Source organism: Hypanus sabinus, chromosome 23, assembly GCF_030144855.1.
Source record: "Hypanus sabinus isolate sHypSab1 chromosome 23, sHypSab1.hap1, whole genome shotgun sequence".
Taxonomy (NCBI): domain Eukaryota; kingdom Metazoa; phylum Chordata; class Chondrichthyes; order Myliobatiformes; family Dasyatidae; genus Hypanus; species Hypanus sabinus.
Window position 1 is genome coordinate 25,035,039 of NC_082728.1, and position 27,962 is coordinate 25,063,000.

The 27,962-nt window shown below is 37.6% G+C and overlaps 1 protein-coding gene and 1 long non-coding RNA gene across 5 annotated transcripts in view; one reads left to right on the forward strand and one right to left on the reverse strand.

Moving 5' to 3' along the window:
- sdk2b (sidekick cell adhesion molecule 2b) overlaps positions 1-27,962 on the forward strand; it is a 943,317-nt gene that overhangs the window by 118,022 nt on the left and 797,333 nt on the right. The gene's annotated exons all lie outside the window — the stretch shown is intronic.
- LOC132380057 (uncharacterized) lies at positions 294-27,564 on the reverse strand. Its single transcript, XR_009507628.1, has 3 exons — positions 27,543-27,564; positions 3,595-3,690; positions 294-388 (listed from the first exon to the last, which is right to left on the reverse strand). It is a non-coding gene; the product is annotated as an uncharacterized LOC132380057 (long non-coding RNA).

Sequence of the window (27,962 nt, forward strand, 5' to 3'; positions counted from 1 at the left end):
TCAACTGCTTTCAATATTTCAGATCGTGATTCTGTGTAAAAGACTGACATCTTTTGTTGATTGATTTGTTGTGCCAGTAATATTTCTCTGTTTATTAATTGGTTATTATATAGTTATGAAAGTGATGCTAAGTCAAAGTTGAGTTTATTGTCATATGCAGAATATGTACAGTTTACGCAGGTGCAATTTACAATTTTCTTAGAGCAGCATCACAGGCATATAGAACTTGTGTAAGCAGCATTATATGTGTAAGCATCTTCAAGAAGCGATGCCTCAAAAAGGTGGCATCCATCATCAAGGACCCCAATTACCCTGAAAAGGTACACACTCAAAGATTTAGGAACAGCTTCTTCCCCCCTGCCATCCAGTTTCTGAATGGACATTGAACCTGTGGGAAGTAAATAAATAAATAAATATATACATACATACATACATACATACATACACTTAACAATAATTCAGGCTTTTTCTCTATTATTATGTATTGCATTGTACTGCTGCAATAAGGACAACAAATTTCACAACATATGCCAATGATATTAAACCTGATTCCGATTCACAAGTATAAATAAAGCTTAAATTATACTCAGTTTTATCATAAGCAAAATTAGAACAAAGAAAGTCAATTTAAGTGTAAAGCGCTAAACTGCAGTGATTAGAATATGTGTTTACTGAAATACCAATAAAGACAAGGTAATGTTGACACAAGAACTAAGGCATTAGAAGTGAAATGCTTTGTACTGTTCCATAGTTCTTCAGCTTCTCTGTCATCATCTGTATTTTGGGTGCTGTAATTTTTCCAGTGCTAACCAGTGAACATCACATTCTGATGGCAGTACCTTTTAAGTAGTATGTTGAATGTCATAAACTGTCCTAAGTAGTTTTCAAGATGCATAATCACACAATAATGAATGCTAATAGAATAGATTCTGAAGAAGGTGCTAATAGAAACCAATGATCAAAACTTCAATCAAGAAGGTGTAACCTAGGAACATAGTACAAACTTGACTTTCCATTTCTCACATTGGGAGATAAACTAAGGGTGAGGGTGAGAAGGACAGTGTAGAGCAGGTGGAGGTTATGTCACTAGAATTTCACAAAGATTCAAACAATTTAAAGCAAGAATATGTGAATTTTAAATTAGAAAATTTAATCACAAAGGTAAAATTAAAAAGATCAGAGGGGGTGGAATTTGGTGGTATAGCAGCCTTTTATTGGGTTTAATTTAAAAGCCACTCAAATCACATACTATTGCTCCCTCATATCACAAGCATTCCTAGTTAGCCCACTCTAACCTTGCCAACCTTAAGGTAAACTTTTGATTTTACGGATATTCCCTAGAAGACGTAATGCAAACAAGAACAGAGTGATCAATGACACTTGGCCGGCCAAGACTTCAGAAGTGTGTTACCAGAGTCTGGCAGGGTCTTTGTGGTAATGGGTTAGGATGTGTGATGAGATTGGAACCAGAAGCATTTCTTCAGGCAGACCAGTAACAAAGTGGGGAGAAATCAAAACTGGATTTATATGAGTTGGAGAGGAATGCAGTTAAGGATCTTGGATGGGGGCAGGGTAAGATAAGCTGAACATAAACAAGAGATTCTACAGATGCTGGAAATCCAAAGCAAAACACGTAAAAGGCTGGAGGAGCTCATCAGGTCAGGCAGCATTAATGGAGAGGAATAAGCAGTCAATGTGTCATAGAAACATAGAAAGCCTACAACACATTACAAGCCCTTCAGACCACAATGCTGTGCCAAACATGTACTTCAGAAATTACCTAGGGTTACCCATAGCCCTCTATTTTCTGAAGCTCCATGTAGCTATCCAGGAGTTTCATAAAAGACCCTATCATACCTGCCTCCACCACCGTTGCCAGCAGCCCATTCCACGCACTCATCACTCACTAAGTAAAAACCTTACCCCTGACATCTCCTCTGTACCTGCTTCTAAGCACCTTAAAACTGTGCCCTCTTGTGTTAACCATTTCAGCCCTGGGAAAAAGCCTCTGACTATCCACACGATCAATGCCTCTTATCATTTTATACACCTCTGTAAGGTCACTTCTCATCCTCTGTCACTCCAATGAAAAAAGGCCTAGTTCACTTAACCTGAATTTGAATTTCAGTTGAGTTCTTCCAACATTTTGTGTGTGTTGATCTGAGATGAGCTGATAATTGGGTAGATGAGAGAACAAATGCAGTTCTGTGAGCTGAATGGGACCTACATGGATGAAGATCTATTTCTTACTTTCCTTCCAGGTTTTCCAGTCCATCACTGTTGTACAGGGGATTATGTATATCTGGAGGGGGGATTGGGTCAAGCTTAGTTTTTAGTGAGGCACCAAAAGGTGTCCAGCATAAAACAGGTCGAGTAAACCTTATCTGAAATGGTTGGGGCCGGAAGTGTTTCAGATTTCAGATTATTTCAAATTTTGGAACATATAATGAAATAGTTTAGGATTACCATCATTTCCAACTCTGAATTTATGTGCTACCGGTAAGCAGTCTTTATCTCGCACTTGTTCATCTCACGTAAGTACTTAACAGCAAAAATTATTACATTCCGTTAATATAATGAAAATATAATGTGTGCAGGCAAACAACAGCATTTGGAGAATACCTGAATCAACTGTTGAACAACAAAAAATGGCTGACTTTGCTGTACTTTGATTAAAAGATTACATACACTTGTATTTTGCTTTTTTCGAGATTTTATGTAATCAGCATTTGTAGACTTGATTTGGTGTTAGATTTTCATCAGCAATGATCTTGGCCAACTCTTTGATGAATTTCTCTGCTGCTTCGTGATCAGGAGACACTTTATCTTTAATTTTTTTTAATCTTTAAGATTGTCAAATGCCATCCTTTTTAAAATTTCTGCAACCAGCCTGTTGAATATTCACAATTATCTTCAATTTTCAGTTTGTTGTGTTAGACCTTTGCTTATTTCATGATCAGCATACTGTTAAGTGGCATTTGTTCACTCTGTCTCTGCTGAATCCACTCTTTCAATATACGATCGAGAACTTTACCTTTTGCTTTATGCACTGTTTTTCCATTTTTCATTAACTTCTTTTCATTACTTCTCAGAACTGTCTGTGGTGTGGAGAGGCCTGCAGATTGCCTGAGAAGCTTCCCAGCATTTTGTGGAATTTTCCATTTGTAGTAATGTAATCGCTCAAAAAATTTCAGATTTTGGATAAAGAGTACCTATACTTTGAAATGAATTTCAACACATTTTTTTCTCAAAACAAAAAAGCTTAGTTGTAAATTAAATTTAAGGAATGTATCTCAAAGGATATGGAGAGTAGGTGGGAATGCATGGCAGCAGTAATGTTATGAACTGGCATTACTACAGTTCAGCAGTAAATGGTGTGGTTAAAATTCAGCATCTTTGGAGATAGCTGCATGATCAGCTGTGCAATGAGGTTATTCGAATGCTAAGGGTCTAGTTTCTCCTGAAACTGTCTTGAGGGAGTGATGGAGGAAAAAAACAACTGTGTTTCACTGGGAGGAAGTGTGTCTCATTCAAGGTTAGATGCTGACTAATGAATATCTGAGATATAGCAGAGAAATAGTTGGTCAAGCTCACCAAACCTGTTGTAGCTTAAAGACAAGTCAATCTGCAGATGCTGGAAATCCAAGCAACACACAACATGCTGGAGGAACTCAACAAGCCGGGAACCATCTATGAAAAAGAATAAACAGTTGATGTTTTGGGACGAGACCTTTCATCCTTATATAGCTAACCCCGTTGACTGCAGTTCACATTGCCATAAATCCAGCATTGCTGTAACCATAGTTCAGTGGATTGATGGTGCATCAGTTCTTAGTATGTCTTAATTTTCCTAATGAACAAGTTCAAGAAGTAAAGAAACAAATTGCTGGAGGAGCTCAGCAGGTTGAGTAGTATCTGTGGAGGGAAAAGAATTGATAACATTTCATGTCAAGATGCTATCTCATCCTGAGTTTACAGCAGTGTTGAATTCACGGCTGTGCAAAACTACAATCAGTAGGGTCGGCTGCAATGGGTTTGCTGAATTTGTCAAACCCACTTTGTTCCTCCAGCATTTTTTTGGTTCAAATTCCAACATTCTTTCAAGTCTCCAGTATTGCTTCACCTTGATGTGTAAATGATCTGATAACACCAAAGAAATAAAATTGAAACTTTCAAATAAAAAGAGAAACTGAAAGGGAGCCATTAAGGTGAACTAGTTATATTACTTTTTGTAATCTAAAGAATTGACTTACCCTCAAGGCATCGGTTTAGTGTTACTCTGAAAAAGCATCATGTTCCACTGGTAATGATGCTAATGCACTTTCTGGCTGGCAAGACTGAAGAGCAAAGTTGGAGGAAGTGCCCTCAGGCTGCATCCTTCGAGGGAAGTTTTCAGCAGTACATCTGTTTCTGAACACTAGATCTTTTTTAAATCAATTTGTCTAATCAGGCTTTTTTCCATACATAACAAAAAACTCCAGCCTGTTTCCACACTGTAAGAGCTCTAGCTCTGCCTAGATTAGCATCAACTGCATAGATTGCAGCCAGTGAAATTGCTATTGTTTCACACTAAGAGGGCATTTCAGATAAAACTTCAAACTGTTTGAAGTGTGCTTTATATATCAGCTAATCTTGGAAAAATCTATTCGTTATCCATTAATATTAGTGAAATTCTGTAATTTGTGCTTCACTGCTTAACTATATATTCAGACACTTTTTTCTTACAAAACCAAGATACTTAAACTGCAAATCACGATGAGTTCAGTCACTGTTAACATTTAGTTAGTTAACATTCAGTTAACATTCAAGTGACCTACTTTATCCATTAAATCCATTATCCATTGTTTCTGATTAATCATATAGATTAAATATGGAAAATTGATTTCATAGTTCATTTCAAATGTTAAGGTTTCTGTTCTGAGCATTTCCAGGAGATACTCAGAAGCATTTCTGTTCTAAGTTTGATTTATCATGACTAAATTTTAGGACTTGCAATGAAAGCTGTAATCCTGAACTTGCTCTAATCATTTTGTTCTGAAGAATGAGAAATGTACCGTACACTGGATTTGCCTTTAAAGGAAATCAAATATAAACACGATGTCTCTGATGTTATATACCTGTCAGTGCCATAAAGTCAATGATGTGCATCTTAGCAAAACAGTTCCCTTCTTGCTATTGGCATATCAGATAAATTAACCCTCTGCAGATTATTAAGTAGTAACAAATATCAGCAACTCTCTGAAGATGTTGGACCCTGGTGTTCCTTTGCAATCCAGAGGTTCTTTGGAGGTTAACAATGAGGCATAAAGGTTGTGGGTTATTGCTGTTTCATTAGGTGTTGCAAGAAAAACAGAACAACGAAGAGCTGAGAGAACAAAGAAGTTGTGGCTGCCTTCTACAAAAGTGAGTGCCAACAAAAAAATAACATTCTAGTAATATGAGTACCTGATAAAATAGCCAGATTCAAGTAGTGTTAACGTCTGCTGCAGGAAAACTATGAAGCTTTTAGAAAAATAAAGAAGCAGCCAAACTGCAATTACTGGAAAATTCACTGAACAATCACACATACATAGTTGATTGTATAAAATATAATGAAGTATAGGAAAGTTATATTACAAGAAAAATACAAGAAATGTAACAATTTACACCCTTATCCAAAAAAAACTTTCTTCTGTTTGCTGCATTATCAATGAAATGGAATTGGGACTGTGTAAGCTCAGCATGGATTGGAGATAATTTTATGTTTTCTCATGGATTTATATTTTTGTTGGTGGAATGGATCCTGAAATTATAAAGAAATGACAAATTTGTAAGTTATCTGATAAAGAGCCATTTTGGGGATTACCACTGGGTTTAGGTTTTTAAGTTGATTCAGGTGTACATCTCAGTAAGTACTGAACATTGAATCTGTTGCTGCATGTGTTGCAGCTTGACAATAAGCATCTGCTTCTTGCTAATTTGTCTGCCATGAACCAGACAGGTTTAGCAGCTGTGCAGATGATGACCAGAGATGCCCAGAAACATTGTGGGTTCCTTTGCTTGCTGAATTTAACCAATATATGAACACATTCAAATTACAATGGCGTTGTGTTGCTCGTGCCTGTTTTGGGATTTTCTAATCATGTTTCTTGATGCACGTGCAAATGATGTGATTGCATTGTGGAAAATTGTGATACAGACTGTTTTCAAGGATTTCAGTGTCCCTGTAATGCACGGGTTGCTGTATTATATTAGTTACATTAGAAGTTGTAAATAATGTATAGATGTTACAACTCGAGTAGTTGAAATGGTTTCATTTTGTGTACTGGAAAACTCTGATGCCAGTCTACTTTAATCACAAGATGTAAAAGTTTGTCTGTCAGATAACTTATCCTTCATGAAGGATGAAGATCAGGTGCTGTACCTGATCTATCCTGGCGGGAGAGGATTCAAAAGTGTAGATTATTGGTGATTACATTTGTCTGAGATATTATCTGAACTTTTTAATTAATTTTAATCAGTTTTATACATGAATGAGAAATCAGTTTAGCTGGTAATAACTTTTCACTTTCTAGATATGAGTGGCAAAGTTTCAAATAAACAGCTTCCTCCCAGAAATCAAAATATGGCATGAAATTTTTATGTTTAAATTTGCATTTCAGTTTAATAAACATAAAATTAATACTTTGTACGCATCTTGATTAGATTACAAACCAAAACTGACAAAGCAGCAGTTTGCAAAAGTGATTTACAGTTAGGTGAAATAGTTCATTGAACTTGGAACAGTCAAGGCAAACTGCAGAAATGCAAAGTACATTTAGACATGAGGAAGGTTTTTAGTCTGTGCCGTTGATCAGTCTGCATAGCACTGCAGGAACATATTTTATGTAATTTAGTACCAGGTCTAAACCAAGCAAGTATTTTAACACAATATGGATTTCCTTTAAGATGAAGAAAAATAATCACATGAGAAAACCGAGGTGCTGGAAATCAGAAATTAAAAGCAAAATGCTGGAAACACTTATCAACTCAGGCAGCATCTGTGAAAAGAGAAATGGCTAACATTTCAGAACAAAGATGAATAGATCTGATTCCTGAACTCTTTCTCTTTCCATGGATGCTGCTCAACTTATTCAGTGTTTGCATCATTTTCTGTTCCTACTTAATATTAACTGTTTTTGTTTAGAACACATTATGCAGCTATGATCTGATAATCCAAATCTATCAGTTGCTTCCTTTAGACAGTTACAAAATTGATTTTCCTTAAACTACCTTTTTTTTAGGGTTTATTGTTTTGGAGTGCTGCTTCAGAAATCTGCAATTTACCAATGCACACCATCTCAATAATCAATGTACTGTCCTCAGATTTGCATCTCATGTCAGGAAATTTCATGAGGAATTAAGCAATCTGCATGCATCTAATGCTGGTTTTAACTGTAGTAAGTGAAAATAGTTAATTTGCATCAGCTGAGGCATTTTTATATTTCAGAGAACTGTTGTTTACTGTAATCTTAATCAGAAATTGCTTATTGACAGATTGATAGTTAAAATGCAAACAATTAGATCAATAAAGTAACATCGGTTTTAAAAAAATCAATCCTGTTCATTAATTCTAAACTAAGATTCACTTAGAAAGAAAGACATTGCTAAAGTCTCAAATCATTAAACAGACATTCTTGGATTCGAGTTTTGATTCCAGGTACAATAATTGGAAAATAATAGGTTTTATAAGACCATGACATTGGAGCAGAATTAGGCCATTCATTCCATAGAGTCTGCTAAGTCATTCCATCATGGCTGATCCCAGAACTCACTCAACCCCATACACCTGCCTTCTTGCCATATCCTTTGATGCCCTGACCAATCAGGAAACAATCAACTTCCATCTTAAATTCTGCTGAATTTCTTCTAAAATTCCATTGAGTACAGGCCCAAAGCTGCCAAAGGCTACTAATGTGTTAACCCCTTCATTCCAAGAATAATCCTCAACAACCTCCTCTGGATTCTCTCCAATGACAACACTTCCTTTCTGAGATATGGGCCCAAAACTGCTGACAATACTCGTGAGTACGGCCTGACTAGGCTCAGTGCTAGCTCCATATTTTTATATTCTGTTCCCCTTGAACTAAATGCCAATATTACATTTGCCTTCTCTACCACAGGCTCAACCTGTAAGTTAACCTTCCTGGAGTCTTGCATGAGGACTCCTAAGTCCCTCTGCACTTCTGATGTTTGAACCTTCTGCCCATTTAGATAGTAGTCATACATTTCCCAACACAGTATTCCATCTGCAACTTTTTTGCCCATTCTAACAATTTGTCTAAATCCTACTGTACTCGTCTTGCTTCCTCAGCACTACCTACCCCTCCATCTATCTTTGTACCATCCACAGACTTTGCCACAAAGCCATCAATTCCATTATCCAAATTATTGACAATGTGCAAAGTAACGGTCCTAATACTGACCCTTGAGGAACACCACTAGTCACTAGCAGCCAACCAGAAAAGGTCCCTTTTATTCCCACTCACTGCCTCCTGCCTGTCACCCATTCCTTTATCCATGTCAGAATCTTTCCTGTAACACCATAGGATTTTATCTTATTAAACAGCCTCATGTGCAGCACCTTATCAAATGCCTTCTGAAAATCCAAGGAAGTGACATTCGCTGCCTCTCCTTTGTCCACCATGCTTGTTACTTCCTCATAGAATTCTAATAGATTTGTCCGGCAAGATTTTCTTTTACAGAAACCACGCTGACTTCAACTTATTTTGGCATTGGTCTCCAAGTACTCTGAAACCTTGTCCGTAATAATGGACTCCAACACTTTCCCAACTACTGAAGTTAGGCTAATTGGCCTACAATTTCCTTTCTTTTGCTTTCCCGCCTTCTTAAAGAGTGGACTGACATTTGCAATAATCTGGCAGTCCTCCAGATCAAGTGATTTTGAAAGGTCATGACCAATGCATCCATTATCTCTTCAGCAATCTCTCTCAGGACTCTGGGATGTAGTCCAATTAGTCCAGCTGACTTATACAACTTAAGACCTTTGAGTTTGCCTAGCACTTTTTCCTTTGTAATAGCAATGGCATTCATTGCTGCTTTCTGACGCTCTCAGATCTCTGGCACACTGTTAGAGTCTTCCAAAGAGAAGACTAATGCAAAGTACCTATTATATTCATCTGCCATTTGTTTGTCCCCTATTACTGTCTCACCAGCATAATTTTCCAATGGTTCAATATCAATTCTCACCTTTTTATTTTTTGTATAATTTAAAGAACTTTTGATATCCTTCTTTATATTATTGGACAGTTTGCCTTCATATTTTACCTTCTTATAGCTTTTTAGTTGCTTTCTGTTGGATTTTAAAAAATTTCCTATCATCCAACTTCCCACTCTTTTACTACCTTAAATGACCTTTTGTTGGCCTTAATGCTATCCTTAACCTCCCTTCTCAGCTACTGTTGTCTGCCCTGCCATTTGAGAACATCTTCCTCTGTGGGACATATCTTTTCTGTGCTTTGTGAACTATTCCCAGAGATTTCAGCCATCTCTGCTGTGCCCTCATCACTGTCAGTCCCCACCTCCAATTCACCTGGGCAAGCTCCTCTCTCATGCCTCTGTAATTCCATTTTTTCCACTGTGATACTGATACATGTGAGTTATGATTCTCCCCCTCAAATTGCAGTCTGAATTCAATCATATTATGATCACTGTCTCCCAGGGGTTCCTCTACATTAAGCTCCCTTATAAGATCTGGGTTATTACACTACATCCAGTCTAAGATGGCCTTTCCCCGAGTAAGCTCAAGCACAAGCTGCTCCAGAAAGCCATCTCACAGGCATTCAACTAATTCCCTCTCTTGCGACCTGATACCAACCTCATTTTCCCAATCGCCTTGCATATTAAAGCTCCCCCATTACAATTGTGTCATTACCCTTATTACATGCCCTTTCTGGATCCCTTTGCAATTTCAACCCGACATATTGGCTAATATTTGGAGGCCTATATATGATTCCTTTAATGGTTTTTTTTTGCCCTTGCAGTTTCTCACCTCCACCCACAAAGATTTAACAGTCTCTGACCCTATGTCACCTCTTCCTGAAGATGTAATTCCATCTCTTACCAACAGAGCCGCACCACCATCTATGCCTTCCTGTCTGTCCTTTTGATACCAAGCATATCCTTTGATGTTCAGCTCCCAACCATGGCCTTCTTTCAGCTACGACTCAGTGATGCCCACAACATCATACCATCCAGTATCTAATTGCGCCACGAGTTAGTGCACCTTATTCCGAATGCTATGCACAATTAAATACAGGCACCTTCAGTTCTGCAATCTTTGTCCTTTTGAATTTTGCCTCTGTGGTACAATTTAACTCTTTGCTCTGTCTGCATTTGTACCCAGTTATTGGCTTGTCCTTCCTTTCATTCATGTTACATCTATCATCTACTTCTAAACCTACTGGCTCATACTCAGCTCTATCGTACTGGTTCCCATCCCCTTGCCATTTTATTTTAAACCAATCCCAGCAGCTCTAGTAAACCTGCTCATAAGAATATCGATTCCCCTTGGATTCAAGTGCTCCAGTTCTTCAGCCACGCATTTATCTGCCACCTCATTCTATTCCTATCCTCAATGTCGCATGGCACAGGCAGCAATCCCAAGATTACTACCCTTGAGGTTGTGCTTCTCAGCTTCCTTCCTATCTCCCTGTATTCTTTCTTTCAGGAACTCCTCCCTTTTTCTACTTATGTTGTTTGTACCAATATGTACCATGACATCAGGCTGCTCAACCTCCCTTTTCAGGATATTGTGGGCTTGTTCAGAAACATCGCGGACCCTGGCACATGAGAGGCAATCGACCATCTATGTTTCCTTTTCACATCCACAGAATCGCCTGTTCCCCTGACTATAGAGTCCCCTATTACCATCCTCTTCAGTTCCCTACCCTTCTGAGCTACAGGTTTGATGATATTAAGACACAGTGGCAACAAATAATGCCCGTCATCAGTTCTGAATTTAGCATCAAGGTGTAATTTGAACCAGGCATAGCTGAAGTTTAGATTTGTGTCAGATAGAGTTTTATTTTTAATTAACTTTGGCCATGTTATGCAGATGTTCAGAAGTTCTTGTTATAGGCCTCCTGCAGTTAATTACACATGTAGATAATCTACCTTATTCTATAGCCTAGTGACATGACATGGATTTGCACAATTGATTAATTCAATTCACACCAGTTGAATTATAAAACTCCACTATCTATATTACTTTTATATTTTTATCATTAACAGCTATTCACATAGAACATAGAAACTTACAGCACGTTACAGGCCCTTCGGCCCATGTTGTTGTGCCAACCATGTAACTTACTCTAGAAACTGCCTAGAATTTCCCTACCACATAGTCCTCAATTTTTCTAAGCGCCATGTATCTATCTAAGGGGCTCTTAAAATACCCTATTGTATCCACTTCCACCACCGCCACTGGCAGTACATTTCACGCACTCACCACTCTGTGTGAAAAAATTACCCCTGACATCCCCTCCATATCTATTTCCAAGCACCTTAAAACTATGTCCCCTTGAATTAGCTATTTCAACCCTGGGAAAAAGCCTCTGGCTATCCACACAACCAATGCCCTTCATCATCTTATACACCTCTATCAGATCACCTCTCATCCTCCATCACTCCAAGGAGAAAAGGCCAAGCTATTATTTGGTATGAATAATATTATTCACTTCAATTGTATGGGTTTATGCCCATTTGATATAAATGGACATAACCCCATACACTTACTTAAGCATGAACCAAAGCAAAGCAACAGTATTGAACATGGCATCAAATAGTTTTGTCTAGAAATAATTTAGTGGTGTTACTGTGCTTGTTTCAATAATACTAACTGGATTAAGTTTGGATGACAGTTTAATGAAGGATAATTGCCAGAATCTGTCAATGGTAGAGCAGCAGCCTTTGCTAACAAGCTGTACAAAAAGAGCTCTCTTAGATCTAGTGTTCACGTGCTCCATGTTGTTCTCCTCTTGGCTCCATGGTATCAACTCAGACTTGTTAGAGTTATTGACTGACCAACCATCAGGAAAGCAGAAATAATTAACTTTTTAATTTAATTATATATAAAAAAGTTGTTTGTCCCAGATAAAGAGTGGAACATACAGAATTAAATTAGAATTTGAAATGTCACTAACAATTAGAATTTAATTTTGATATAATTAGAATTAGAAATAATTAATTTAAATCCCTTTTAAAAAATATGTAACAGTCATAGGCCTGATTTTATTCTCACAAATCAATGAATATGTTGTAAAAAAAAATCACTCCCTACTTGTACATAGTTTTTTCCTTTCACTTGTTTTTTCTTTCCACTCTTTTCTATAAGTGTATACCCCAGATAAATACTTTGTGGAGATTTGTGATATATATGATTATATGATATGTATGTACAATGTCTGAAATACATCTTATGGAAATGTTTGTTTGATGATGAACTTCAATAAAAAATAAATTACAAAACAAATATTACAGTTAAGTGAAGAAATTACAAACAAGTGAGTAAAACAAAGGTTTTGTTTAGGGCTGGACTATTTACTAAGAAGTTACTCAGATAATGCACACCAGTTATAAACTCTCCTCGATTTATGTAATGTAGTATTTCCAGCTTTCTATTCAGCAGGCCTTATTCATAAATGCCTAAAATTTAGGGCAGCTCAAGTGAATTTCTGGGATTCATTTAGAATGAATCTGCAAATAAGTAGTGTTGTTATCTTTGATAATGCTAAGCTGAAAAATCTGTGAACAGAAATTCAGATGTTGCTATTTCACCGAGAAAATGTTGATAATTTCACTGATCTGAAAGGAATCATACCACTCTATGTTTAAAGAATGTTAATTACAGTCTGCCTGCATGCAATTGTTACTGAAATTCAGTGTAAGTAGTAAATAATAGGGAAATGCACTCATCATTGACCTTTCCCTAGGCTTATGGTATGCTATTTACTCCCATTTTGAAGCACTACATATCTCTGTCAAGCTGTCTGGAGATTGACTAATATTTACAAATGATTAACAGTTTTGATCACACCTTCTTGCAGCTAAAATTCAAATAGCTCACAGTCTTTCATATGTATCAGTTCCAACTTTGACTATCTGCACTTCAATTGATTTTAAAGCTCAGCAAAAAAAATTGGCACGGAATTGAGCCGTGAAAATGCTTGAGTATTCTATGGAAGATGAGAAAATAAATGATACAGTGAGAAAGTATTAGATGTGGTTATAAGATTGGCTTGGTACCAATAGATGACATAAATTTATCTTTGAAGCATAATTTTAAACAGGTTAAAGGGCTCAAAATGCTGACTAATTGAACATTTATTTTGAATAAGTTCAACATTCATATATTGTCATCCAAACAGCGGAAAGTGTAAGATACTGATATCATTTCAAAAGAATCTAAACCATATAATGTCCAATCAACAGTTTTTACAAAAAATATATATTCATTATTTTTTATTCTATTTCTTTCCTGTTCTCCCCACCTACCTGTCAATCAAAAGCATTACTCCTGCAGTGTGTCATGCCAGAAGTAAAAATCTATTGCTATGATGTTTGAGCTGATAGTGCACTGATTGAAATTGTGAAGGGCAAGAAGTAGTAAGCAACTTTATTTTAAATATAGTAGATTTTCTGCAGGATTTCTTAGTAAATTCAATATTTTCTGTTCCTCGTCAACTCAGTATAGGTTCCTACTGGAGCTTCATGGAATATCACAATGTTTTTCTAATTTGAGAGATGGCAATCTCTCAAATTAAAATCTGACTTGATAATAGCTGATTTGAATGTCAGGAATGTAACTTATGATAAGTTTTTGATTTAGATCAAAGATCAAATATTAATTAAAAACAGAGGAAACATGCAGAAAACATTGAGCAAATTATCCTCATCAGAGTAAAGTTTTGACTTGGCATGGCTATGTTTGATCTAACTTGAACTTGATTGTTTTATCAGAGTATAGATGCAATTCAATGCTTATAGTTGTATCCTGTCAGACTCCGATGAATGGCAGGCTCAATTTCCAATATGCAGCTTTAGAATTTGATTTTATATCAAAAAATTCTCAACCATTTGCTCAGCCTACCTTTTTGCAAAAGATATTTTGTGCAACTGAATGCAGAATTTTCAAATGCTGCCATTAACCACATTGTGACAATAATTTTGTACTCTTCTACCAAGCAGTATCCATTACCTGAAATAGAAATGATTAAGAGGTGAAACTGCTCAGCAAGTTAATTTCAAGGCAATCAACAACAATTAGAGTGTGACTGCTTATAATGCAACTTGCATATGCACAGTTGGATCTACTCCATATTTAATTGCCTGAATACCAGATGGATTCATTAGTGGTAGCACCAGATACCATTTTGAGATGCCATCAATGCCGTGGCTGTTCCTCGAGATCGAGGATGATGGTTTTTGTTCCGTTTCCATAGAGCGAAGATGCCTGTGCGTGTATTTAACGTGTACTTGATGTTGCACTCCAAGAAGCACACGATACTTCACAAATCAACCAACTGATTCCAATGGTATGGAAACCACGACAATTGGTGCTGATGGATTTGTTGCAGCCTTCATCCGCCTTCACAGCCATTGAGTTTGAAGTAACTTCGTCCACCTGTTCCACCATTGAGGTCTTGGTTGGATTGTTCTTTGTCAGGGACCTCACCCCCAACCTTACCGCCATGGGTGACCCTACCAGGAGCAGAGCTCCAGACGGCATTGCTCTCAGGATCTTAGGACCACACAAGCTTTTCCACCACGACAAGGTGACAATCCATTGAGAAGATTTTGAGATGCACGACAAGAATAAATGCCTATTGCAATTTTGATGAAAGGAACTAATGACCTTGATGAGGGAAAGGATCTTTGAACTCCTCCATTTATTTAGAGGGATTTGCCCAGAATTGGATTGAAGGAAACAACTTATCATAGTCATTCTTCTTATCTGATCAACAAGTTTGCAATTTCTTTCAGGTTTTATAATCTGCTTCTTCACAGCAAATGGCCTTTGAGGAGAACCTGTATGTAAACATCCTCTTTGCAATAAGGTTCTGAATACATGTAGTACTAAATGAGTCTTGTGCTGCTGGTTTAATTCATGAAACTTTGTCTTTTTCTAACCATTTCTTTTGTCAGTGTTATGAAGTTAATTTTATGTCCATATGTTTGCACAGTTCTGTTTCGGCAAACAGCTCTGTCAAAGAGAGGCCTTTGATTTGAGGCATATGACTTTGCGTCATATGGCACATTACATTGAGGGAATAAGAAAAAGGAAGCATTGTCATGTTGAGGAATCCAGCTAAAGAATAGGTGACATCACAAAATGAAGGGTGCAGTTAATGAGCTAAAGAGCTGATTAACAGTACTGTACTTTCAGAATGTCATTTAAAAATTAACATCAAAAGGGAGTCCATGAAAGAGAGCTTGAGACTGCTTTGCTCTGGGCAGGGGTATGACCCTTCTAATAAAAAAAATTAGGGGCAGCTGATGTGTACAAGATGATGAGAAGCATTGATCATGTGGATAGTCTGAGACTTTTTCCCAGAGCTGGAATAGCTAGCACAAGAGGGCACAGTTTTAAGGTGCTTCGATGTAGGTACAGAGGCGATGTCAGGGGTAAGTTTTTTACTCAGAAAGTCATGAAATGGGCGTGGAATGGGCTGCTGGTGACAGTGGTGGAGGCAGATACGATAGGGTCTTTTAAGAGATTCCTGGACAGGTACATGGAGCTTAGAAAAACAGAGGGCTATGGGTAACCCTAGGTAATTTCTAAGATAAGGACATGTTCAGCACAGCATTGTGGGCCAAAGGACTTGTATTGTACTGTAGGTTTTCTATGTTTCTAACCAAAACTGTTCAAATGTTCAGAAAAGAAGTAATCTGCAAATCCAGAAGTTAATATTTTGTAGAAGCCTTGGGATGTCCCATGAGGGATATTTGCCCAATTCCATTTGTTATCCCACGCAGAACAGTTCATCTACTATTGTGTTGAAGAAATACTTTCAGTGGATTCCAATTGATTTCCAGTTAATTTTAGCCATCATTTAATCAGGCAGCCTGTTATTTGTAATGACTTGTAAAGAACAAAATCTAATCAAGAAAATAGCTGGTATGCCCTTCATTTATTTGGGACACTGTGCCACTTAATTAGGCGAGGAGACTGTTGCCAAAGTTTCTGACTTGTGTGGCCATTGAACACTACATTGTGTTTAGAGCGTATAGTTTTAAATAGCGTCAGATGATTGTTTATGCTTAAAAAGCAGTGTGATTTAGTCACTGATAGTTGGTGAGAAATAAACAGAAGGACAATTTGGAACTGTTCTGCTTACTTCAGTTTCAAGCATTCAGGATTGGAGATGCTGGAACTGACCAGGAGTGAAAATGAAACAATTTGAAGGTATGAACAATTACCTTGAATGTTGCAATGAAAATGGAGATTTGGAAGATGCAATCATTGAAAGCATTGTAGGAAGGCAGTTCTTTATGCACACTAGATGTTTGCACTGATCTTGTTCATTTAAAGGTCAATCAAAAGAACACAACACCGTAGTGTGGATGAATCCCCCCACCAAGAACTACAGTATTAGGAACTAAAATACAGTTTTATAGTACTGTAGTAGTGTTCTAATTTGTTGAATATTTCATTTAAACACTAAGATTCTGACTCAGTTAAATGGTAGTTTGTCTTTTTTAAACCTTTTTAACTTTTTCCATGAAGCTTCAGCTAATTGCAGCAGCCGCTTAATTGGGCCAAAATATACTGGTCCTGATGTGCTCCAATTAACTTGAATCCATTGTATTTTGTTTCAACTATTTACTGTGTTCTTTGACAAATACAAAAATACTTTATCTTTAGAAATGTTTTAATCAAAGTGTTGTTCTTTCGATTGGATAACATTTTTAACAAAGTTACAAAAATTATTTTAAATTGGAAAAGTTGATTCCTATGTTTACATAAACTAGGTACCTTAATTGAAATGGCAGATATTCGAATTCTCTCAGAAAATCCTGCAAGTACTCAACAAGTGAAAGAGAAGTATAGTTAATCTTTTCAATTGATAACTTGTTTTGATCTAAACATTAATTCAATTTTATCTTACCACAGATGCTATCTGATCTGGTACATATCCTCAACATTTTAAAAAAATATTTCATAGAGCTGTATATGCTAGTTAACTGATTCTACCATGTTTAAGGGTTCGCTAGATTCTGTAGATGAGAGCAGAAAGTTGCATGAAGACATTGATAGATTAAGGAACTGACCAAAACTGGCAGATAGAATTTCACTGTGGGAAAATGTGAGCTTCAGCAATTCAGAGTGAAGAAAGACAGACTGAAGTACCAGTATTTTCTAAATGGCCAAGAGCTGCATGTAATGTAAGTTCTGAGAGATTTGGGAATCCTAGTACAGAATTATGAAAAGCTAGTGGTTAGAAAGAAAAAGTAATTAAGAAGGCAGATGTGGTATTGGGCTTATCCTTGTGAGGGCTGGCATATAAAGGATTGAAAATTATGATATTGTGCATTGTGCTCTGGTGAGTCTCCTTTTGGAATACTATATTCAGTTAAGACAGTACACCTTGATGGAATTGCACCACTGATTCACCAGGTTAATACTGCAGCTAAAATGGGGAAAATTCCATTGAGTTTAGAAGACTTAGTTGATCTAATTAAGATATTTTATATGATCAAAGGATTTGGTGGGCGAGATAGAATGGGAATGCAGATCAAAGAACTACAACTTTAAAATTAAAACTGATCATTGAGAAGTATTGATGGAAACAATATCTTCATGCAAAGGAAAGTATAAATGTGCAGGAATCTTCAAAATGCTGATGACACTAGCTCATTTGAAATTATTCAAAGTTAATTTTATAGTTTTCTGTTAGGTTTATCCTCACTGGCAGACACCCAGTGGTCACTTTATTAGGTACCTCCTGTAGCTAATAAAGCAGCCACTGACTGTATGATTGTGGTCTCCTGCTGTTGTAGCCCATCCACTTCAAGCTTCGATGTGTTGTGCATTCAGAGATCCTCTTCTTCACACCACTATGTAGCACATGGTTAGTTGAGTTATGGTTGCCTTTCTTGTCAGTTGAACCAGTTTTGCCATTCTCCTCTGATCTTAACAAGGCACCTGCACCCGCAGAACAGCTGCTTTTTGTTTTTTTTTCCCACCGTTCTCTGTGAACACTGGAGAAAGTTGTGCGTGAAAATCCCAAGAGATCAGCAGTTTCTAAGATGCTCAAACCATTCTGTCATGTAGACCACATTTCTTCCCTATTCTTCTATGTTTAGTTTGAGCAACAACTGAACCTTTTGATCATGTCTGTGTGATTTTACGTCATAAAGTTGCCACATGATTGGCTAATTAGATATTTGGATTAATGAGCAGGTGTACAGCTGTACCTAATAAAGTGGCCACTGAGCGTATGTCAACTAAAGACACGTTCTTCACCTTGGTTCCAGTAGGAATTTCCAGTTTACTCTCAGTCAATTGACCATGAAGCAAAGCATATTAATACATTGTCATGAATTAGTTAAGAAAGACCAATAAGTTCATGTTTATTGGCACAGTTTTTCATGCACAAGGTATAAATGCCACAAAAATTAGCTTTTAGAAGCAGTAGCACAGTATATTACAAGATGAGGATAAACATAAACCAACATAAATTATATCTAACTTGTACAGTATATGTGGAAAATTAACAAAATAAACATAATGATATGAATTGAGGGAGGAAACTATGTAGTCTGATCATGTTAACATTTCTCTACTTCAACTCATTGAATTAATATCCTCTCCTGTGCGGCCACAAATCTCCAATAGCTTTCTTCAGAAGTTCTAACAAATTTACTTTCAAAGGACTGTCCCTGGAGAAAGCCCTCAAAAATTGTTACTCTTTAGTTGAGAAATCATCTGATGAATTTCCTTCTCACTCGTTACTGGCATGCGTACCAATTGGACTTTCCCTTTGAACATTTTTGTTCTAATTGCAGGTTTGAAAAAACTAATTACCAATAAATTCTTAAATTGCTCTAAAAATCGCAGTTTCATCAATTTCTCATAACTGATATTCTATATAACTTTCAAAGACTAATAAAATCTTTCCTAGACTTGGTTTTATATCCAGAACAAGATGATATAATGCCTTTATAGTCAAGCAATATAACTTGTTTGATCTGTGCATTATCTTTCAGGTATCTCAGCTGATTGCTCTAATTATATACACAAGAGATTCTGCAGATGCTGGAAATCCAGTGCAACACACACAACATGCTGGAGGTTCCCATGTAGGGTAATGTCATGGTGGAAATGTACATAATTCACAACCACCAACATTGAGTTGGAGTTCACTTTAAGAGGCTGGTTTGACATGATGAGGTAATTATGTAAAGGGCTTTGATTGCACTTTGTATTCAGCATTTTGGAGTTCAGTGAATGAGTTGCATGGTTTTTTCTTAAACATAAAACACTTTATGTCATTTTATTTGTGAAAACCTACACTCAGTAGGTTAGACAACGTCAATGGGAATTAATCAACAGTCAACAATTTGGGTTGAGACCCTTCTTCAGGATTGAGAAGGAAGGGGGAAGATGCCAGAACAAAAAGGTGGGAAGAGCAGACAGAGGATGAGCCAGAAGATGATATTTCAAGCCAGGTGGATGGGAAAGGTAAAGGGCTGGAGAAGAAGGAATTTGATAGGAGATGAGAATGGACCATGGGAGAAAGGGAAGAAGGAGGGCACCAGGAGGAGGTGATAGGCAGGTAAGTAGAAGGGGTAAGAAGCCAGAGTACGAAAAGAAAAAAGAGGAAAAATTTTTTCTGGTAGGAGGAATCAATGGTGGTTATTAAGTTTAGAGGTTATCTAGATGGAATATGAGGTTTTGCTTCTCCACCCTGAAGTGGCCTCATCATGGCAAAAGATGAGACCATGGACTGACATGTTGGAATGGGTTTGGGGATAGGAATTAAAATGGTTGGCCACCGAGAAATTCCACTTTTGGCGGATGGAGTTTAGGTGCTTGATGAAGCGGGCCCAGAGTGTACCTTGTGTCTCACCATTGTTAGAGAAGACCACATCAGGGGCACCGGATACAATAGACAACCCCCAACAGGTTCGTAGTGAGGTGTTGCCTTACCTGGGAGGACTGTTTGGACTCCGAATGGAGGTGAATGGGCAGTTGCAGCATTTCCATCATTTGTAGTGTTGTGTGCCAGGAGGAAGATTATATGCTCTAATTATATGCCTTTATTAAATAAACTGGTGTAGGAACCAGAAGTCAATTCTTCAATGTCACAATGGCTAGTTGCAAAATAGAATTTGGTAAATCTAATGTTTATCATCAGAAAAATATGTTCTGTAAAGCTGCTTCAAGCTGGCTTCAGTTGCACCTGTACTCAAGAAGAATTTGGTAACCTGCTGCAATGACTACTGTAGCACTTACATCTGTAATGATGAAGTGTTTTGAGAGGTTAGTGATGAAGCATATGAACTTCTTCCTGAGGAGTGACTTCGATCCACTTCATTGGCTCTTCACCCAACCCTGGAACATCTGAACAGCAACGATGCACACATCAGGATGCTCTTCACTGACTACAGCTCGTCATTTAACACTATCATCCCCTCAAAACTAATGAATAAGTTTCAAGACTTTGGTCTCAATTCCTCTGCGCAACTGGATCTTCAATTTTATCACTTGTAGACCCCAGTCTGTTTGGATTGGCAATGACATCTCCTCCACAATCAGCATCAACACAGGTGCACTATGAGGCTGTGTGCTTAACTCCCACTCTAGTCGCTTCATACTTAAGATTGTAAGGCTAAATACATCTCCAATGCCATATTGATGTTTGCTGATGACATCACTGTTGTTGGCCAAATCAAAGGTGGTGATGAATCAGCATATAGCAGGGAGACTGTAAATCTGACAGAATCATGCATCAACAGCAATCTCTCACTCACTTTCAGCAAGGCTAAAGAGCTGATTATTGATAACAGGGGGAGGAGACCAGAAGTCCGTGAGGCAGTCCTCAGCGGGGGATCAAAGTGGAGAGGTCAGGTAACTTTAAATTTCTCAGTGCTATCATTTCAGAAGATCTGTCCTGGGTCCAATACATAAGTGCCACAACAAAGAAGGCTTTGCAACACCTCCACTTTCTTAGAAATTTGCAAAGATTGACATGTCATCCAGAACTTTGACAAACTGCTGATGCACAGTGGAAATTATACTGACTAGTTGCAACCTAGCCGGGTATGAAAACACCAATGTATTGAACAGAAAAGCCTGCAAAAAGTAGTGGATACAGCCCAGTTCTTCCCGGGTAAGGCACAATGATAAGGAGTGTTGTTGCAGGAAAGCATCAAGGATCCCACCATCCAGACTAGGCTCTCTTACTGCTGCTATCAGGAAGGAAGTACATGAGCACTGGTCCCACACCACCAGGTTCAGGAACAGTTATTACCCCTCAACCATCAGGCTGTTGAACAGAGTAGTTAACTTCACTCACTCTAACACTGAACTGATTCTACAACCTATGGATTCACTCTCAAGGATTCTATAATTCATGTTCTCGATATTTAGTTTATTATTATTTTTTTGTACTTTTTTCTTTTTTACATTTGCAGAATTTGTTGCATTTTGCACATTGGTTGTCTTTATGTGTAGTATTTCATTAATTCTATTACATTTGTTTGTATTTACTGTGAAGACACACTGGAAAATTAACCTCAGAGTAGTATATGGTGACATATATGTACTTTGATAATCAATTTACTTCCTTTGAACTTTGAACAATGGCTTGACAACAGTCTGGATGAATTATTGTCTACAAGAATAAAAACCCACCACTAAGTCATATATTTCTTTCTGTTTTTTGTTGCTATTGGAATAATTCAGGACTGGCAATAAATGTAATCCTGCTGGCTTTGTCTATGTCCCAAGAGCAAATTCTCCAGAAAGCCTTGTACAGCTACGTGTTTTCCATTATAACATCAAAAACATTTCTTTGCATCAGTACACTACATCACTGTTCCGTTCAACACGCAACACTGGCTCAAAAGATTACAAGGAGGATTTGAATGACTCAGAATATAAAGCCAATTTTAACTTGTTCATGGTGAATGAAGAAAGTTCTACCAACATTTTGTTTCTTGTGTTACAGTAGGTTTTTGCCTCCACATTTTATGCTGAAATGTGCATTTTTACATCATTTTTCCCTGCCATTAATTTTTAAATTGAACCAATGTCCTGAAGTTTCTGTATTTTCTGGTTTCTTAAATAACTTCAAGCTGTCTCCATCTTTACCATCTGTTAAAGTCAAGCTCAAATGCCTCTTTTTCTACTGAGTCTTACTTGAATAGTAACAGGCTCTTGGCTCTTTTTACATCAGCAACAGAGTCAAATATTGTTTGCAAAGAATGAACACAATATTTAAAGTGGAATTTGCTTGGTTACAGTACGTGCCAATTTTTTGGATATGTAGATCTGTATCTAATATACTTTGTTGAATGCTACTTTGACATGATTGGATGTGGTCAGCTGGTCTAGAAGATTAGAATACATGAGATGCAGGGTGAATTTGCAAAATGGATATAATTTTTGCTAGTGGACCATTTTAGGTTTGATGTTATGGACACAAAATTGGTAAGAAATCACGTGGTTAAAGATCCCATGTGGATAGTAATTAGAGTATAATGGAATTTCACACAGTTTGAGATGAACAGCAGAGGTTCATAACTAATGTAAATTATCCTGTAAGCAACCAGGTCCTTATTAGAGTAAACAGCCAATATGACTCCCTTGTTCAGAAGAAGAGAAAAGCAGAAGACAGTGAACTACATTCTCGTTAGTTTAACAAACGTTATTTTTGAGACATTAAAGTCAGTAATAAAAGTTGGTTTTGTGTAAGGATGCAGAGGATAGAGTGGAGAGTTGCTTTTCAGATGAGAAACCTGCAATTGTTCCCGTGCTGTAAGCATTGGCACTGCACACTCTTCAAGAATTGTGTGCAGTTCTTGTTGCCAAGCAAAAAGATTAAATGGCATTTTTTTGTCATGTGTACATTGAAACATAGTGAAATGCATTGTTTACATCAACAATTAACACAGTCCGAGGATGTACTGTAAGTGTCACCATACTTCTGGCACCAGCATTGCATGCCCACACTTACTGAACCTAACTCAAACCCATATGTCTTTGGAGTGTGGGAAGATGCCAGAACACCCAGAGGAAATCCACACAGCAATGGGAGAATGTACAAATTCCTTACAAACAATGCAGAATTAGCAGTTCAATCACTGGTGTTGTAAAGTGTTATGTTAACTGTTATGCCTTCGTGCCACCTACAGTATAGGAAGGATCTGATTAAGGTAGTAGGGATGTTGCAGTAAAGATTTAAAGGAATGTTGCCTAAACTGGAATATACAGAGAAATTGGATGGCTAGGACTGTTTTCCCTGGACCAAAAATGCTGAAGTTAACTGTACAGAGGTTTATAAAACTGAGGCCCATAGATAGAATACATAGTCAATCTTTCTTCTCAGGCAGGGGAGTCTAAAACTAGAGGGCATAGGTTGAAGATAAGAGGATGGAAATTTAAAGGGGATAAGAGGGGAAAATGTTTCCACAGTGGTGGGGAAAATGGAACAAGCTAACAGTAAAATAACAACTTTTAAAAGACAAGAGTACAGAGATTGGAAAGGTTTAGAGTGCTCTAGGCCATAGGCATATTAGTCAGCATGGACAAATGGGATCATGAGGCCTGTTTCCAAACGGTGTAACTGTATGAGTCCATAAATGTTGAAATATTTGATAATCATGATCTTTTTCTGTTTCACTGACAGCAATTTCAACAAAACATTTGGAGTACAAATACCAAATTTGTAGCCTTTGTGCATTACCAATATCCATGCTATGATTGAATCAGGACAGAACCACGCAAGGACATATTCAAACTAACATAATTAGAAGTTTACAGTGGCTGTTCCCTGAGTGTTTGCAATGAGTCTTTGAAACTTATTTGCTCATATAAATTAAGCTTAGGTATGGATTTCAATGATAAAATCCAGGGCTTTCCACTTACAACTTCCTTTTCACTTTGACAAATATTCCCAAAGTGATAACCACAGCCTTCATCATTCAGCTAATTGGTTCACTTCAAAAATGTGTATTATTTATTCTTTGTATTAAGTGTCATAGCTGCACAGCTGGAAGTGTGAAGTAAGATCCATTTGAACAGTTGGTGTTTGCAGTGTGAATTAAATACTATAATGAGTTCTGTGAATGAGATTATACAGTGAAAACATCTTTGTTTTGAGAAATGTGTAGAATTTCATACCTTACAATGTTATGGTGTCAAGTGTATAGAACTTGGGTGATTTTCTCTCTGTAGAAGACCTGCTGAAACGAGTTTTTTTTTCCAATAAGTCTAGTGTAATTTGTATTTTTTCCATGTTTACACATTTTAATTCCACGTCCCATTCTGATATGTCTATCTATGGCCACCTCTACTATCAAGATGAAGCCACACTCAGGTTGGAGGAACAACACCTTATATACCGGCTGGGTAGTCTCCAGCCTGATGGCATGAACATTGACTTCTCTAACTTCCATTAATGTCCCTCCTCCCCTTCTTACCCCATCCCTGACATATTTAGTTTTATTTTTCCTCTCTCTGCCCATCACTCTGCCTGTTCTCCATCTCCCTCTGGTGCTCCCCCCTCCCCCTTTCTTTCTCCCGAGGCCTCCCGTCCCATGATCCTTTCCGTTCTCCAGCTCTGTTTCACTTTCGCCAATCACCTTTCCGGCTCTCAGCTTCATCTCACCCCCTCTGGTCTTCTCCTATCATTTCGCATTTCCCCCTCCCCCCGCTATTTTCAAATCTCTTACTATCTTTCCCTTCAGTTAGTCCTGACGAAGGGTCTCGGCCCGAAGCATCCTGGCTCCCAGATGCTGCCTGGCCTGCTGTATCCCACCAGCATTTTGTGTGTTGTTTGTTTTTCCAAGTTACTTAATTTTCTAAGCAAGTGATTAGTATAAAATAATGAGGGGAAACCTGCTAGTGTGATAAGTCATGGTAGATGATGAAAATGAAAATAAGCAAAACTGAACAAATCCAGAGATGTAAAAAATACCCTTTTTTTTAAAATGCAAGATGATGGATATAACTATGATGAAATTTCTATTCCGGAAATATGGTTGCTCTGTTACTAGGATTTGAGTGCTTTATAATCCAGATTATGCACTTTTCCAAAGGAATAGGCCAAAGGTGAAAGGAAGAGTTGGGGTGGTGTTGTATATCAGGAAAGTACTGAGTTGTGATATAAAGACAGTGGATAGTGATATGAAATGAATAGTTGAGCAAGAAAGACACAGATATATTGTCATCGTCATCATGCCATGTCTTTTGATGTGGGCGATCATGGTCTTTCCATGACCATGATTGTTCTTGGTCAATTTTCCTACAGAAGTAGTTTGCCATTGCCTTGTTCTGAGCAGTGTATTTTTAAAATGGCTGACCCCAGCCATTGTCAATACTCTTCTGGGTTTGTCTGCCTGGCGTCAGTGGTTGCAGAACCAGGACTTGCAATATGCACCAGCTTCTCATACGATCATCCACCACATGCTCCCAGGGCTTCATGTGATCCAGTCCGGGGGTGGAGGGTAAGCAGGTGTTACACCTTGCCCAAGGGTGACCTGCAGGCTAGCGGAGGTACAAAGTGCCTTACATCTCCTGTGGTAGAGGCCTATCTCCACCACACTACAGATCTTATAGAATACCAAAATGTGGTAGGTCAGAGAATAAATGGGGGAATATCAAGGGCATATTCAAAGGAAACGTCAATAACATTGGATTTTAATCTACTTATTGATTGGACAATCAAAAAACGGAAAGAGCATCACAGAAGAATAATTTATGGGAAGTGTCAGGGATTGGCTAAGAAGCCAGTGATGTGAAACTGCCATCTGTGAGAAGATGACTGAATGTCAGAGATTGTTTTTAGAGGAGTATGTTACAGAGAATACCTAGGAATCAGCAATTTGATGTTATGTAATGAGCAAGGATTAGTAAGGCTTTGTGATTAATGATTCCCTTGGGTGTATGGACTTCGGTATAATAAAATTCCAAAATCAGTGTGTGGATGAATGCAATAGGTCCATAACCAATGTAAATGGCCCTAAATGAGGGCAATCCTCTTGGTATGATGTAGGAATTCTCTGAGGTGGACTGGGTAAACAGGCTAAGATGAACAGTGCCAGGTATTCAAACAGCTTGTCTATAATCCTCACATTAAAGAGTTAATCCCAATTAAATACGGTGTTTCCATGAGAGAGGAACAATCTGTAATTAAGAAGTAAAAGACAATGTTAAATTAAACATTAAGTTAAAGGCAAGAGCTTATGGTAGACAAAAATACTGGGGACTATTTTGGATCCAGCAGACAACTAATTTGTTCATAGAAAGTAGAAAATGAATTTTGAAAGAAAACTTGCATGTAGTAAATATTTCGATTGATACATAAGTAAGAAAAGGCTGACTAAGATTAAGTATGGGGCCTGTAGAGAATAATGCTGTTGAATATGTGAAGTGTTGAATATCTTTTTCCACTTGTTTTTATCATGGAAGGCATTGCTCATGTCCCTAAATGGACATTTCAAATAGCATGGATGAAGTTACAAAATTTTCAAGTACAAGTAATAAAGTGCTGGAGAAGCTTAAGGGGCTAAAAGCAGATTAGTCACCAGGGTTCTACAGACTGCATGCTATGGCTTAAAAGGAAATGGACCCATTGATTGAAGTTCTTTTATAACTTGCTGAATTCCAAGAGGGGATGAGCGATTGGAAAACAGCCAATGCGATTTTCTTCTTTTAAACAAAGAGAAAAGCAGAGGCAGGATACTATACTGTAGTGAATTCAATCATATCATTGACAAGATGCTTGGTTAATAACCAAAGAGGAAATAGCCAATCATTTAGGAAAACTGAAGATAGTTAAGACTAGTCAACAAGGTTTTATGAACAGCAAACTACTTAAATTCTTTGAGGATGTTACAGAGTGGGGTATTGTGAGTGGGAGCTCTACAAGTATTTAAATATTTCATTTCTAGAAAATGACAACAATATTTATAGAATTTCATTATTTTTGATGGCAAATATAAGTCGGCATTGGTCACCATTTCTGGAAGTGTTATGAGCTCAGTCCTTCTGGAGATATGGCATGGCTACAGTGGAAGCCACAGCTATGTTTTTTTTTTGCTGATGCATTCAAGAAAAACGTGGATCAAGATGGGAAACTCTAGGTAGCTGCTAGTGATCTGACTCAGCCATTGGGCATGCCTGACTGACCAAAGCTGAGGTAACTGCTATTTCTGTGTTCTCTCTCCCCCCCCCCCTCCAAAATGCAGATTTTGTGGATTGTACATGTTCTGGAATAATAAAGTTCTGCTTTCACTAATGGACTTCAATAAAGTCAGAGTAATAATTGACTTACATGAACACACTTCCACTCTAAGCCTCAAAGGTTTTCTTGGAGATCTTTGTCCATAAACTTTGGCCTGTGCAGTAGAATATTAACCCATGTTTGGCAGCTTAGTTCTGACTGATATACCACAGCAGCAAACAATTGTTTTCTTACATGTGAAAAGAATGCTACACATACATTATCTCACCCTGGGAGTACATTATACTAAATCATCATCATTACAATACTGCATTAATTGTGACTAGTAAGTTCACATTTTTGTGCAGCATGTGGCCCAAGGATGTGCAGATAAATAAACTTGATATCTTGAGGATGGAAGCCAGCAGTAAAAATGTGATTGAAGCTAGCCAAGTTTATCATCACCATCATACTGTTTGGTTGTGGGTCCTGATGTGTTGCTATCGTGATATTCTTGCCAGCGTGCACGTT